We start from the raw sequence: 11,985 nt of genomic DNA on the forward strand, positions 1-11,985 counted from the left end.
AAGAACTATACAACCTAAGCAAAAGCACTTCAGATCATGCACACACAAATGTTATCATAATATTAAATTTTAAATAGAAAGAGGCATTCCCCTAATGTCATACGGGCCAACCATATAAAATGATAAAGCTAAAAATAGCCCTGTAGGACAGGAACCAAGACTAAGAGAGAAATAGTTGTACAATGAGAGTCTGAGACTTTAACACTTCAGTTTTTATAACACATGCAGCAACTAAACAAGAACTGAACAAAGTAATGAGACTTGAGCAACACTATTCACCAACTCGATCTAACTAGTATCTCTGGAATGTTCTGCCAACCGTAGCAGAGCACACATTTTTCTCAGATCACTTGGAACATTATTAAGAAAAAAACAAAACAAAACAAAAAAACGATATATAGGACACAAAATAATTCTCAATAAAGCCATACTAGGTAAATCCCTAACCACAATGGAATGAACAACAGAAACTTGGGAAATACAAAATATGTGAAATTTAAACAACAAAGTCCTAAACTCAGTTGGAGTGTATCAAGTAAAAATCACAATGGAAAGGAAAATACTTTAGTATGAAAGAAATTAAAAACACTGCACACTGGGACTTACGAGATGCAGATAAAGTGTTCTCCTAGAGGGCAATTTATAGCTGTAATGCCTGTGTTAGTGAAGAAGGCCTGAGATTGTTAAGACATTGGGGGAAGAGAGTAAGAAATCCTTAAGAAAATCACAGGCCCTGTCCCTAGAAGTGTTGTAGGTGTCACATGTGCATCAGTGAATGGCAGAGAGGAGAGAGGCTATGTCTACACTCAGTGTTCTGACCTGTGAACCTCTGAATGATTAGTTAGTAGCCTAACATTCCTTTTTAAAAGCCTGAGACAACCACCAGTCCTGTGCCATGCAGATCCAGACAAGCTCCCAGGGCAGGGAGCAAACTGGAGACTAGAAGACCCCCACCTGGGACCAGGACCGAGCCTGAGATAGACCAACCCTTGTATAGGCCTACTCAAATGGGCCCAAGCAAGGAGTGAGCTCAAGAAGACCACCAATCACCATGGGCCCAAACAGAGAACTAGTCTCAAATTACCACCAGTCTGAGTCACACAGGCCTGGGTGGGGCAGACCATGCCTAAGATGACTCCCTATCTGGTGTCATAATGTACAAGCAGTGCTTAGCATTCCTGAGACCACCCTGAAATTATGCCAGACACTCAGAGACCCTGGGTGCCTCTAAGAGGAGCAAGTAAAGGTAAAGAAAGGGAAGAAAAAGAGAAACAGAAGGATGTGGGCACAATGAAGAGAAGCAGAGCTGGAGGGAGAGTCAAGGGTAGTGAGGAACAACCTAATGTGAGTAGACAGTGATGCTACCTGGGACCATGGTGGGGCCCTGGCCTATGCTGCCACTGGGGCCACATCTGGTTCCATGGCCCTACAGCAGTCATGTTACCACCAAAGGCCAGGAGGACTTTCCTGGTTTGGGATGCCACTGGGGACATGTTGATGTCTGACAGCTGTGCAAAACTGGTCCCACCCCTCACCTGGACGTTGTGGGAGAACTTGTCCTGTGGGTGTGGAAGCAGGAGAGCTGACTCTGCCCCTATCCAACTGTGGTAATTGGGAGAGCCACCGGAAGCACTACAGAAGTTACGGATGAGTCAGTCTAAGAATACAAGAATGGGAGAGCTGGCCCTGCTACTCGTCTCCTGTGAGGTGGCATGGATGAGAGAGATTCCCTCCTCCCTCCTCAACAGTTGTGGGAGGTGGGATGCCTGGCCCTGGGGTCATGAGAGCAGGAGGCTCATCCCTGCTCCTCGAGAGCTGCACACTCAGCTGCACCTCACCTAGGCAGCACAGTAGAGGCTGCAGGCAAACCATTCCTGAGGGCGTAAGCATGAAGGATCTGACCCTGCCACTTCTCTGCTGTGCGGTGACATGGGCAAGGGAGAGATGCCACTCCCCCACCTCACCCCTTGCTACCTACAGCAGGCAGGAAAGCTGTCCCAAGGTCTTCAGAGTGGTAGAGTTGGTCCTGCCCCTCACCTGCTGCAGCACTCAGGAGAGCAGGCCCTGCACCTCATCTGGGAAACACAGTAAAGCTGGCCCTGGGTATAGGGGTTGTAGGTGATCCAGCTCTGAGGGTGTGAGTGCAGGAGAGCTAGCCCTGTGAGGCAGTGCAAATGAGGGGGGAGACACCCTCCTCCCTCTTCCCTCCTCCCTTATCACCTATGGCAGGCAGGAGAGCTGACCCTGAGGCCATGAGACCCCCCATCTCACCTGGACAGTTGCAGGGTTACTGGTAAGAACTCAAGAGCTAACCAGTTCAAACACCACTCAGGCCCAGATCCAAAGCTTTGAATTGGCCCACCCAAACATCTACCTCATCTATGCTGCTGGAGTTCATAAATGGGCCAGTCCTACAAATTCTAAACTATAGGATCTCCATGACATGGGCAACAAGAGGATATCTGAGAGGAGTCCAAATGAGGTTCCCGTATTGATAGAGCAGTAGAAGCCAGAGGCCTTATACCAGACCAGTGACTCATTGCCATGGATATTTGCAAGCAAAGATATGGACAAAGGGGTATACTCTGATACACCAGGACACACTACAGTTTCCATGGGAGGGTTTTCCCCTGTTGGTGGGGAGGTTGAAAGGTTAAAGGGTGGGGACTAGGAGAGGGGGAGATGAGTGAGATTCCGATGCATGATGATGTGATATTCACAAAGAACCAATAAATTTGAAAAAGGAAAACAGTAAAGATTACAGCAGAAATGAATGGAAAGAGGAACTAGAAAAGCAATGATCAATGAAAACAGAGAAGGTACTAATGCCTTCCATCTCTTCATATATACATATATTGCCATCTATAAAAAGCCAAGAACTCTCCTCTCTTATTTTCGAATATGAAATGTCATTACCTCTTGTACCAACCAATCAAATATGGCATCAGTGACAGGCAAGGGGTCAGTATGTTACATAAGCACAATATAGCCCAATGTCAAAGGGGCCTCACAAGAGAGGCCCTGCTGGATGAGAAGACACCAGACAAAGAACCAAGATTTGAAACCATCAGCAAGCAAGTACTAATACTGCAGACAGATAAGGGTAGGACTCTAGATCCTTCCAGCCAGGCCTCACTGTTAGAGCAGCGTAACCTCATGAAGTAGTCCAGCTACTACCCTAAGCAAACAACCTCCCTGAACAACTCAGAGTTATCTGAAGTAGCAGATGACGTGTATAGCATAAGGTCCAGGTAACTGCTTATAACTCCTAGTTTGGAACTCAGAAGTAGGGCTTCTAATGTGATAAATGCTGATTGATTCTTAATATCCACAAAGTTGAGTATAGAAATCTTTGGCCTGGCTCTCCAAAGTCTAACAATAAACCCAGAAAAATTCCAGGTAGGAGAGATGGCTCAAGTGATGCCTAGTGCACAAGCAGAGGTTCTATGTTCAATGCCCAGCATCCATGCAAAATGCAGGCTGCGCTTGTAAGGGTGTAGGGTGCAGTGGACAGCCTACCAGCAAGCTTCCGGTGCAGTGAGAGACTGTGTCTCAAAAAAGAAAAGGAATGAGCAATTGAGGAAGATAGCCAGCATTAACCTCTGTCATCTATGTGAACAGGCACATGCGTGTATATACCTGTACACACATGTACACACTTACAAAGACACACATATATGACACACAAAAGCATTTAAGAAAGAAAGAAAGAGAGAGAGAGAGAAAGAAAGAAAAAGAAAAGAAAGAAAGAAAAGAAGGAAGGAAGGAAAGAAGGAAGGAAAGAAAGAAGGAAGGAAGGAAAGAAAGAAGGAAAGAAAAAATGGCCATTTTAACTATATTGATTCTACCGATCCATGAGCATGGGAGGTTTTCCCATTTTTTGAGGTCTTCTTCCATTTCCTTCTTCAGAGTCTTGAAGTTCTTGCCATACAGATCTTTCGCATGTTTGGTAAGAGTCACCCCAAGATACTTTATACTGTTCTATACAGATTCAATGCAATACCCATCAAAATCCCAACTCAATTCTTCACAGAGTTAGAAAGAGCAATTATCAAATTCATCTGGAACAACAAAAAACCCAGGATAGCTAAAACTATTCTCAGCAACAAAAGAAAATCTGGGGGAATCAGTATCCCTGACCTCAAGCAATACTACAGAGCAATAGTGTTAAAAACTGCATGGTATTGGTACAGTGACAGGCAGGAGGATCAATGGAACAGGATTGAAGATCCAGAAATGAACCCACACACCTATGGCCACTTGATCCTCGACAAAGAGGCTGAAAACATCCAATGGAAAAAAGATAGCCTTTTCAACAAATGGTGCTGGTTCAACTGGAGGTCAGCATGCAGAAGAATGCGAATTGATCCATCCTTGTCTCCTTGTACTAAGCTCAAATCCAAATGGATCAAGGACCTCCACATAAAGCCAGACACTCTGAAGCTAATAGAAAAGAAACTGGGGAAGACCCTTGAGGACATCGGTACAGGGAGAAAGTTTCTGAACAGAACACCAATAGCGTATGCTCTAAGAGCAAGAATTGACAAATGGGACCTCATAAGGTTACAGAGTTTCTGTAAGGCAAAGGACACCGTCAAGAGGACAGATCGGCAACCAACAAATTGGGAAAAGATCTTCACCAATCCTACATCAGATAGAGGGCTAATATCCAATATATATAAAGAACTCAAGAAGTTAGACTCCAGAAAACCGAACAACCCTATTAAAAAATGGGGTACAGAGTTAAACAAAGAATTCTCACCTGAAGAACTTCGGATGGCGGAGAAGCATCTTAAAAAATGCTCCACTTCATTAGTCATTAGGGAAATGCAAATCAAAACAACCCTAAGATTTCATCTTACACCAGTCAGAATGGCTAAGATTAAAAATTCAGGAGACAGCAGGTGTTGGAGAGGGTGCGGAGAAAGAGGAACACTCCTCCACTGCTGGTGGGGTTGCAAATTGGTACAACCACTCTGGAAAGCAGTCTGGCGGTTCCTCCGAAAACTGGGCACCTCACTTCCAGAAGATCCTGCTATACCACTCCTGGGCATATACCCAGAGGATTCCCCACCATGTAATAAGGATACATGCTCTACTATGTTCATAGCAGCCCTATTTATAATTGCCAGATGCTGGAAAGAACCCAGGTATCCCTCAACAGAAGAGTGGATACAAAAAATGTGGTATATCTACACAATGGAGTACTATTCAGCCATTAGAAACAATGAATTCATGAAATTCTTAGGCAAATGGATGGAGCTAGAGAACATCATACTAAGTGAGGTAACCCAGACTCAAAAGGTGAATCATGGTATGCACTCACTAATAAGTGGTTATTAACCTAGAAAACTGGAATACCCAAAACATAATCCACACATCAAATGAGATACAAGAAGAAAGCAGGAGTGGTCCCTGGTTCTGGAAAGACTCAGTGAAACAGTATTTGGCAAAACCAGAACGGGGAACTGGGAAGGGGTGGGAGGGAGGACAGGGGAAGAGAAGGGGGCTTACGGGACTTTCGGGGAGTGGGGGGGGGCTAGAAAAGGGGAAATCATTTGAAATGTAAATAAATTATATCAAATAAAAAAAAAGACAAAAAAAAAAAAAACAGCTAAGTGTTTCACCACAAAAAAAAAAAAAAAAAAAAAAGAAGGAAAGAAAAAGAAAGGAAGGAAGGTAAAGAAAAAAGAAAAAAGGAAGGAAGGAAACTATGTTTCTTAGGTGAAGATGGAGATGGTGGTGGGGGGGGGTAGCCAGAGTCTCACTTATTTGCCAGTCCTAATTACCTTTCCATAATCAGTCCTTAAGACTATTAGAAGAACCATGATTGACACAAATGCCAGGAGCTAAAATCTAACTCAGAGGGAGGAAGCATCCTTTTGTAGCCCACAGAAAGTTAATCAAAATGATGTCTTTATTCTCCCACCCAGTACTAGCCAGGCCTATCCTGCTTAGCTTCTGAGATCAGGTGCATTCATGTTGGGATTGCCAAAGACTTCACTCCTTGATTTACAATGTAGGGCTTTTGTTTGGAAGATTTGAGGTGAGGATTGTTTTTGTTCGATTTTTCGGAGGAAAACCTCATTTTCTGCTTGATTTGAGGCTGGCTGCTTCTTGCTGAAACAGGCTACCTCAAGGAATATGCAGTTAACATACAGACAATGGGCCCATACTTCCTTACTTGATGTATGACCTTAACCTGTAAGTTCTTGATATGACTCCATTGCTTCGGTTGTCAGTCGCCTGTTGGAAATGGATTGCCCTGAACCACTTCCACATGGAAGGGACATTGTTTGGTTCTGAAATTGACCCCTGCTTGGAATGCATGTTTGCCTGTGCACAATTGCCCTGTGTGCAATGCTTTTAAGCAAAACCTTGATCTAAGGACTATGTTTATCCATCTGCACGGCATCTCACATGGTCAACCAGTACGGCCATGGGTACCATAAAATTCACTGATTTGACCACGTATTTGTCACCAACCGAAAGCAAATATTTTCTTAATGTATGTTAGTTCTAACAATTTCTACTTATTATTGAGAATTTCACACATGGACCCAGTAAAATATGATCATATTATCCCTCTAGTTCTCCCTCCAAGCCCCCAATGTCCACTCCAACACATCATCTCCCCAACTTTTTTTTTTACAACTCATTATGTCCAGTTAGTGCTGCCCATATGCTCACAGGTGTAAGGCCAGCCACTGGAGCATGGGAAACCTGCCAGTCCCAACACACCACGATTCTCCCTACCCCAGCAACCCTCTCCAGATAATAGCCCTTCAGTAAAGCCTGGAGCTTGGCCAGTGGCTCTCCAGTCTACACTAAACTGTTGACTGCCCTGCTTTTGTGCAGGTCTTATGGAGCTAACCATAGTTACCGTGAGATCATGAATCCTGTCCAGAAGATAGTATTTTACAGTTCTCCTCCATATTCTTTGGCTCTTAGTCTTTTTACCATGTTACCTGTGCCTTGGTGGGGCGGGGGGGGTGGGGGGGTCTCAGATTTAGGGCTGGGCACTCAGTCTCTTTTCTCAATATTTTGACCAATTATGCAAATATCTTTATAGAATGAGGAAATAGCCTTTGGAGATTCAGTACTATACCAGCAAAGGGAAGACATATTGCAGATAGACCAGATCAAAGGACTCCAGAAATCTGAATAGTCTGAATCAAGATGGAGGGAAGTCGACCCAGAACCCAGATCCATGGGTCCAGGAAATGAAGTGTACCCATTAGCAAATGCACTTGTCATGCTGCCAGAAAAAAATCCCAGACTTCCTGCACTCCTGCACTTGAGAACCTTCACTAGGTTTGTCTGGAGCTTATGGCCTTAAAACCAGCTCCCATGGGGGGTGGGGGGAGCAGGGATGGTTTTCCAGGGACCTAGAAATCAAGACTGTAGCATGTAGATGCACCTCTTGATCATGAGGTTAAAAAAAAGACAGCAACCATGTTTGATGATGAGTCCTGAGGAGAAATTTGTTCCACAAAGTACAGCAGAAGCAGGAGAGAACCCCTAGAGCCTGTGGTTAAGGTCAAATAGAGCCCCGTAGCAACTGGAGCCAGGAAAGATGACTACTGTTCATGAGGGAAGATTTGGGTCTCATCACCAGGTAAAGAAACATGGCCAGCTGAGAAGCCTGCTGAAGGCAAACAGAATGTCAGGGAGGTGGTGGAAAGAGATGGTTTCAAATACCAGCTGTGGCTAACAATATCGGAAGCAGGGAGGTAATTTCTTCATTTTATCATGAATATGCATGTGCATGAACACCTATGTATACATGTGTAGTGTGCACGCATTACATTTTTATAAAAACACACTCAAATGCCTGGCCTTTCAAATCTCTCTTCTTTCAAACCATCTAGAGCATGAGAGAGGTTGGCTTTATCTGATAGGATCTAAGCACTATCAGCGTCAGAGCATAATGTTAAAGTTACAGGCTCTCCAAAGAGAGGGGTCAATATTATCCATAGACTTTGGGTACCATGGGAAAACAATTTCTGTTGTATACAAGATATTTTTGTCATTTTAGGCATAAGTAAAACATAGTTATTGTGTTTATTTGCAGTTTAAATACAGCCAAATGGAGCCACACAATTACCAGTTCCTTAACGTCTCAATCTCTCTCTCTCTCTCTCTCTCTCTCTCTCTCTCTCTCTCTCTGTGTGTGTGTGTGTGTGTGTGTGTGTGTGTGTGTGTCTGTCTGTCTGTCTGTCTGTCTCTAATAAATGAATATGTCTCTAACTGAGTATATGCACACCTACATACACATACACACTCAGATGCGTTTGTTCTTTTCATTCTGTTTCTGTGAAGAACCTTTATTCAAACCTAAACCAAAAGTTTGCATTTACAATGTTTTGTGGACATTCAATGAGTTAGTTCATAAACTTTTTTTTAAAGAGATGTTATCTAATATATGCTATTATTATGATTCAGGCCATATTTTAGTTATTTCTATAAAATATCTCTTTTTCTTTTAGAACATTCTATCAGTCACTGCCTGTCCATGGAACTCTTCAAAACACATTATAGGAAGCTATATCCCTCTACTAAAATGTATAGACCTTGAGCAGTGACTATAGGCCTGTGGGACATATTAGGCTTACCAAATAGCAGATGCTCAATAATTTTAATCCAATAAGTGAAAGACTGTCTTGTGGCAAATACAGAAGTCTACTGGTTCTAATTCATTCCCCATTAGTAAGATAGATGGGAGATAGTATGTCCATCTGTAAAAACTTAGCCACAAAAATAAAAATAAAAAAGTCACCTAAAAATATATGCATCCTAGAAAATAAATGGGTTAGTATTTGGAGAAAATATTTCTGAGACAATGTATTTCAAGTCTCAACCAGTGGACAGGTGCGAGTGATTCTGAAGGAAAGCCGGAGAGAAAGGGATGATTTTTATAAGGAATCAATGGCTTAATCCATAACTGTGATAGTAGTCTTATGCTGCCATCTGCTAGTTAAGAACTTTAAAAGCAAGGTCTTAATCATAATGTTGAACGCTGACTCAGAGTTACTACAGTGTATCAGTAGGGTGGAGTACTGAAGAACTATAGAGGCCTGCTTTGAAGAAAAGGAGCAGCTCTTAAGATTTCATCGATCTATCAGAACTAGGAAGAGAAAACGAAGCCAGAGCCCCTAAGCTGTCTATTGTCCTTTGTAAACTCCCTGGAATCCTACCATCAGCTAGGTTGCCTAGTCTTGGCATTGTTCTGCCTGCCAATTTCATCTATTTGTTAAGTTGGTGGGAACAAGAAGAGGAGCAACGCATGTAAAATTAATCAGCATTCTGTTTCCCTTGGGCTAATTAGAGTCAAATGCTAGAGTTTCAACAGAAACAGTTTTTTTAATTACCATTGCAATAAATAATAATAACGACAAGTAACTATCGAGCCAGCAAGGATGAAATCATGTCTGACCTAATAACACATATACCCACAATTACAGGCTTGGCTCTTTACCAGCAGTTTATGGGGGAATATAGAGATTAAGGATATGGACAATTGGGTTCATAATGAGCAGTGAGACTCACAGGTCAAGGCCAAAGAAATCATCTGCACTTAATCTCTTGAACCTGGAATTATGACTAAGATATAATGTCTAGTTGAGATAGTAAGATAGATGGGAGATAGTATGTCCATCTGTATAAACTTATTCTCAAAAATAAAAATAAAAAATGTCACCTAAAAATATATGCATCCTAGAAAATAGATAGAGTAGTATTTGGAGAAAATATTTCTGAGACAATGTAGTTCTATAATTGTAAAACAACCCCAAGTGTTCCATTCTAATGCTTATGTGTGACTCTTATTCTTCCCATGAAAGGGTGGGATTTATTTCTCTTCTCCAATGTGAACTAGCCTCCTGACTTCCGTTAGCTAAAAGAAGCAACGGGAATGAATGTGTATGGGTTGAAAATTTAGGATTAAATGGTTTATCTCTTGTTCTCTTAGCATCCTGCTTGGCCACCTTGAGAGAAGGCTTCAGGTTAATCTATTGGATAATAATGGAGGCACATTATGGGCAACCCAATAGCCTACTCAGAAGCCAGCTCCCCAGACTTGTATGTGAGGCCAGCCTAGGCTACTTATCACTGAGCTAACACACCAGCCTGCAATAGACAAACATATTAGCAAATTCAAATATAATTTATTGAGCCTGGACCATACCCCTAGAACCACCCACCTGACATTTAAAGTCAGTCATAAGAAATGACAAACATCTACTCTTCGGTGGAAGTGGATTACAGTGTGGCTTGTTCTGCAGTGAGAGATAACTGATATCTATAGAGAGAGAAAATCTAATAATCCTTTTTTTATCATGCTACAATGTTAGAAGGCACTTATATTGTTTTTTTAAATCCTGAAGCAGAATCAAAACTTAAAATCTACCTAGCCCTTTACTAAAAATAAATATGAGGCCTAGAAAGGCAATCCCTTAGTCAGAGTTCCTATTGCCTTGATAAAGCTCCAGGAATAAAAGCCACTTGCCCACAGTCCGTCATCAGGAGAAGTCAGGAGAGCTACTAAAGACAGGAACCTGGAGGCAGAGATTGAAGTAGAGGCTATAGGAGAATGCTGCTCACTGGATTGCTCCTCAGGTCTTGCTCAGCCTGCTCTCTTATATCCTTAAGGACCACCATGCCAGAGGTGGTACCACTCTCAGTGAACTGGGCCCTTTCACATTAATCATTAGTCAAGAAAATGCACCACAGACTGCCCCCAGGCCAATCTGGCAGGGGCATTTTCTCAATTAATGTTCCTTCTTCCCAAATAATTTCTAGTTTATCTGCAATTGATATAAAGCTAATCAGCATAGAAAATATTGCCTTACTGGTTGCAACTTCATCTATAAGTAATAAAAAATTAATTCAAGGTTAATAAAAATAATAACCAGAGAGCTTTAATAGAAATAAGATGAAATAAGTAAATATGTTATATGTCATGCAGATATATGACCATTATCTTAGTTACTTTTATAACTACTGTGATAAAATACTCCAACAAAAGAAACAAGGGCAAAGGGATTTATCTTGGGTCACAGTTTGAAGGGATTGTCGGTAACAGTAGGGTCGTCACAGCATCAGGAGCCCGAGGCAATTGGTCAGAGTATCTGCAGTAAGGAGGCAGAGGAATATGAATGCCTTTATTCAGTTAATCTTCTGTTATAGACTCCAGAATCCCAGCACAGGGGTTGGTGACACCCACAGTATCCAAGGCTTCCTACCTCAACCTAATCAAGAAATCACCCCACAAACATGTCCAGAGGCTCATTCCTCAGGAAATTCTTTAGCTCATGAAGTTAACAATGAAAATTAAGCAGCACAAACACTAATATTTTCAAAATATTTCTCACAAGCCAATTTTTTTGTTTAGCTGATTCCAGAATGTATTCACACTAGAATACATTTAATTGTTCCTTTTTTCCAATTTACCAATGTACCTTAAACATTACAAGTCCTTATTCTTCCCCCAAAATTTGCTTATTCAAAACAATATTCTTTTAGTTAAATTTCCATATTTTCATTTCAGTTGATAGCTTTGTCTGTACTAAAGTATATTGATCTTGACTATTTGGATAACAATTTACAAAGTTTTGAATAGCAGGAGGATTTTTCTTATATTGTTATAGTAATGAAACTTCCCCCCCCCCCTCAGAATCCTACTTTCTACATGCATAATGCTTTGGGTTCATTTCCAGACAGCGAGATGTGCTTGAGTTAGTGAAGAAACAAAGACTCATTTAAGAATAACAGGAATATGATCTGCAAACAAACTGGACCTTTTATTCCTTACCATATCAGTAATTTCTATTAAAGCTCTCTAGTTATACTTCTAAGCTCCCATTGCCTTTAATATCTCCATAGCATTGGAGAGAAGAGGAAAGGCTCACCACATCATCAACAGAAGACTTCCCAGGGATCTCAAGGAGGATAAAGTGGACTTCATGCTTCTCAAGAGAACATCTG

The 11,985-nt window shown here is 41.8% G+C and overlaps 1 pseudogene; it reads left to right on the top strand.

The window, feature by feature from the left end:
- The first annotated feature begins 732 nt into the window (after positions 1 to 732).
- Positions 733 to 857, top strand: LOC127679555 (uncharacterized; annotated as a pseudogene).
- Positions 858 to 11,985: the final 11,128 nt, after the last annotated feature.

This window comes from Apodemus sylvaticus, chromosome 2, assembly GCF_947179515.1.
Source record: "Apodemus sylvaticus chromosome 2, mApoSyl1.1, whole genome shotgun sequence".
NCBI classification, from domain to species: domain Eukaryota; kingdom Metazoa; phylum Chordata; class Mammalia; order Rodentia; family Muridae; genus Apodemus; species Apodemus sylvaticus.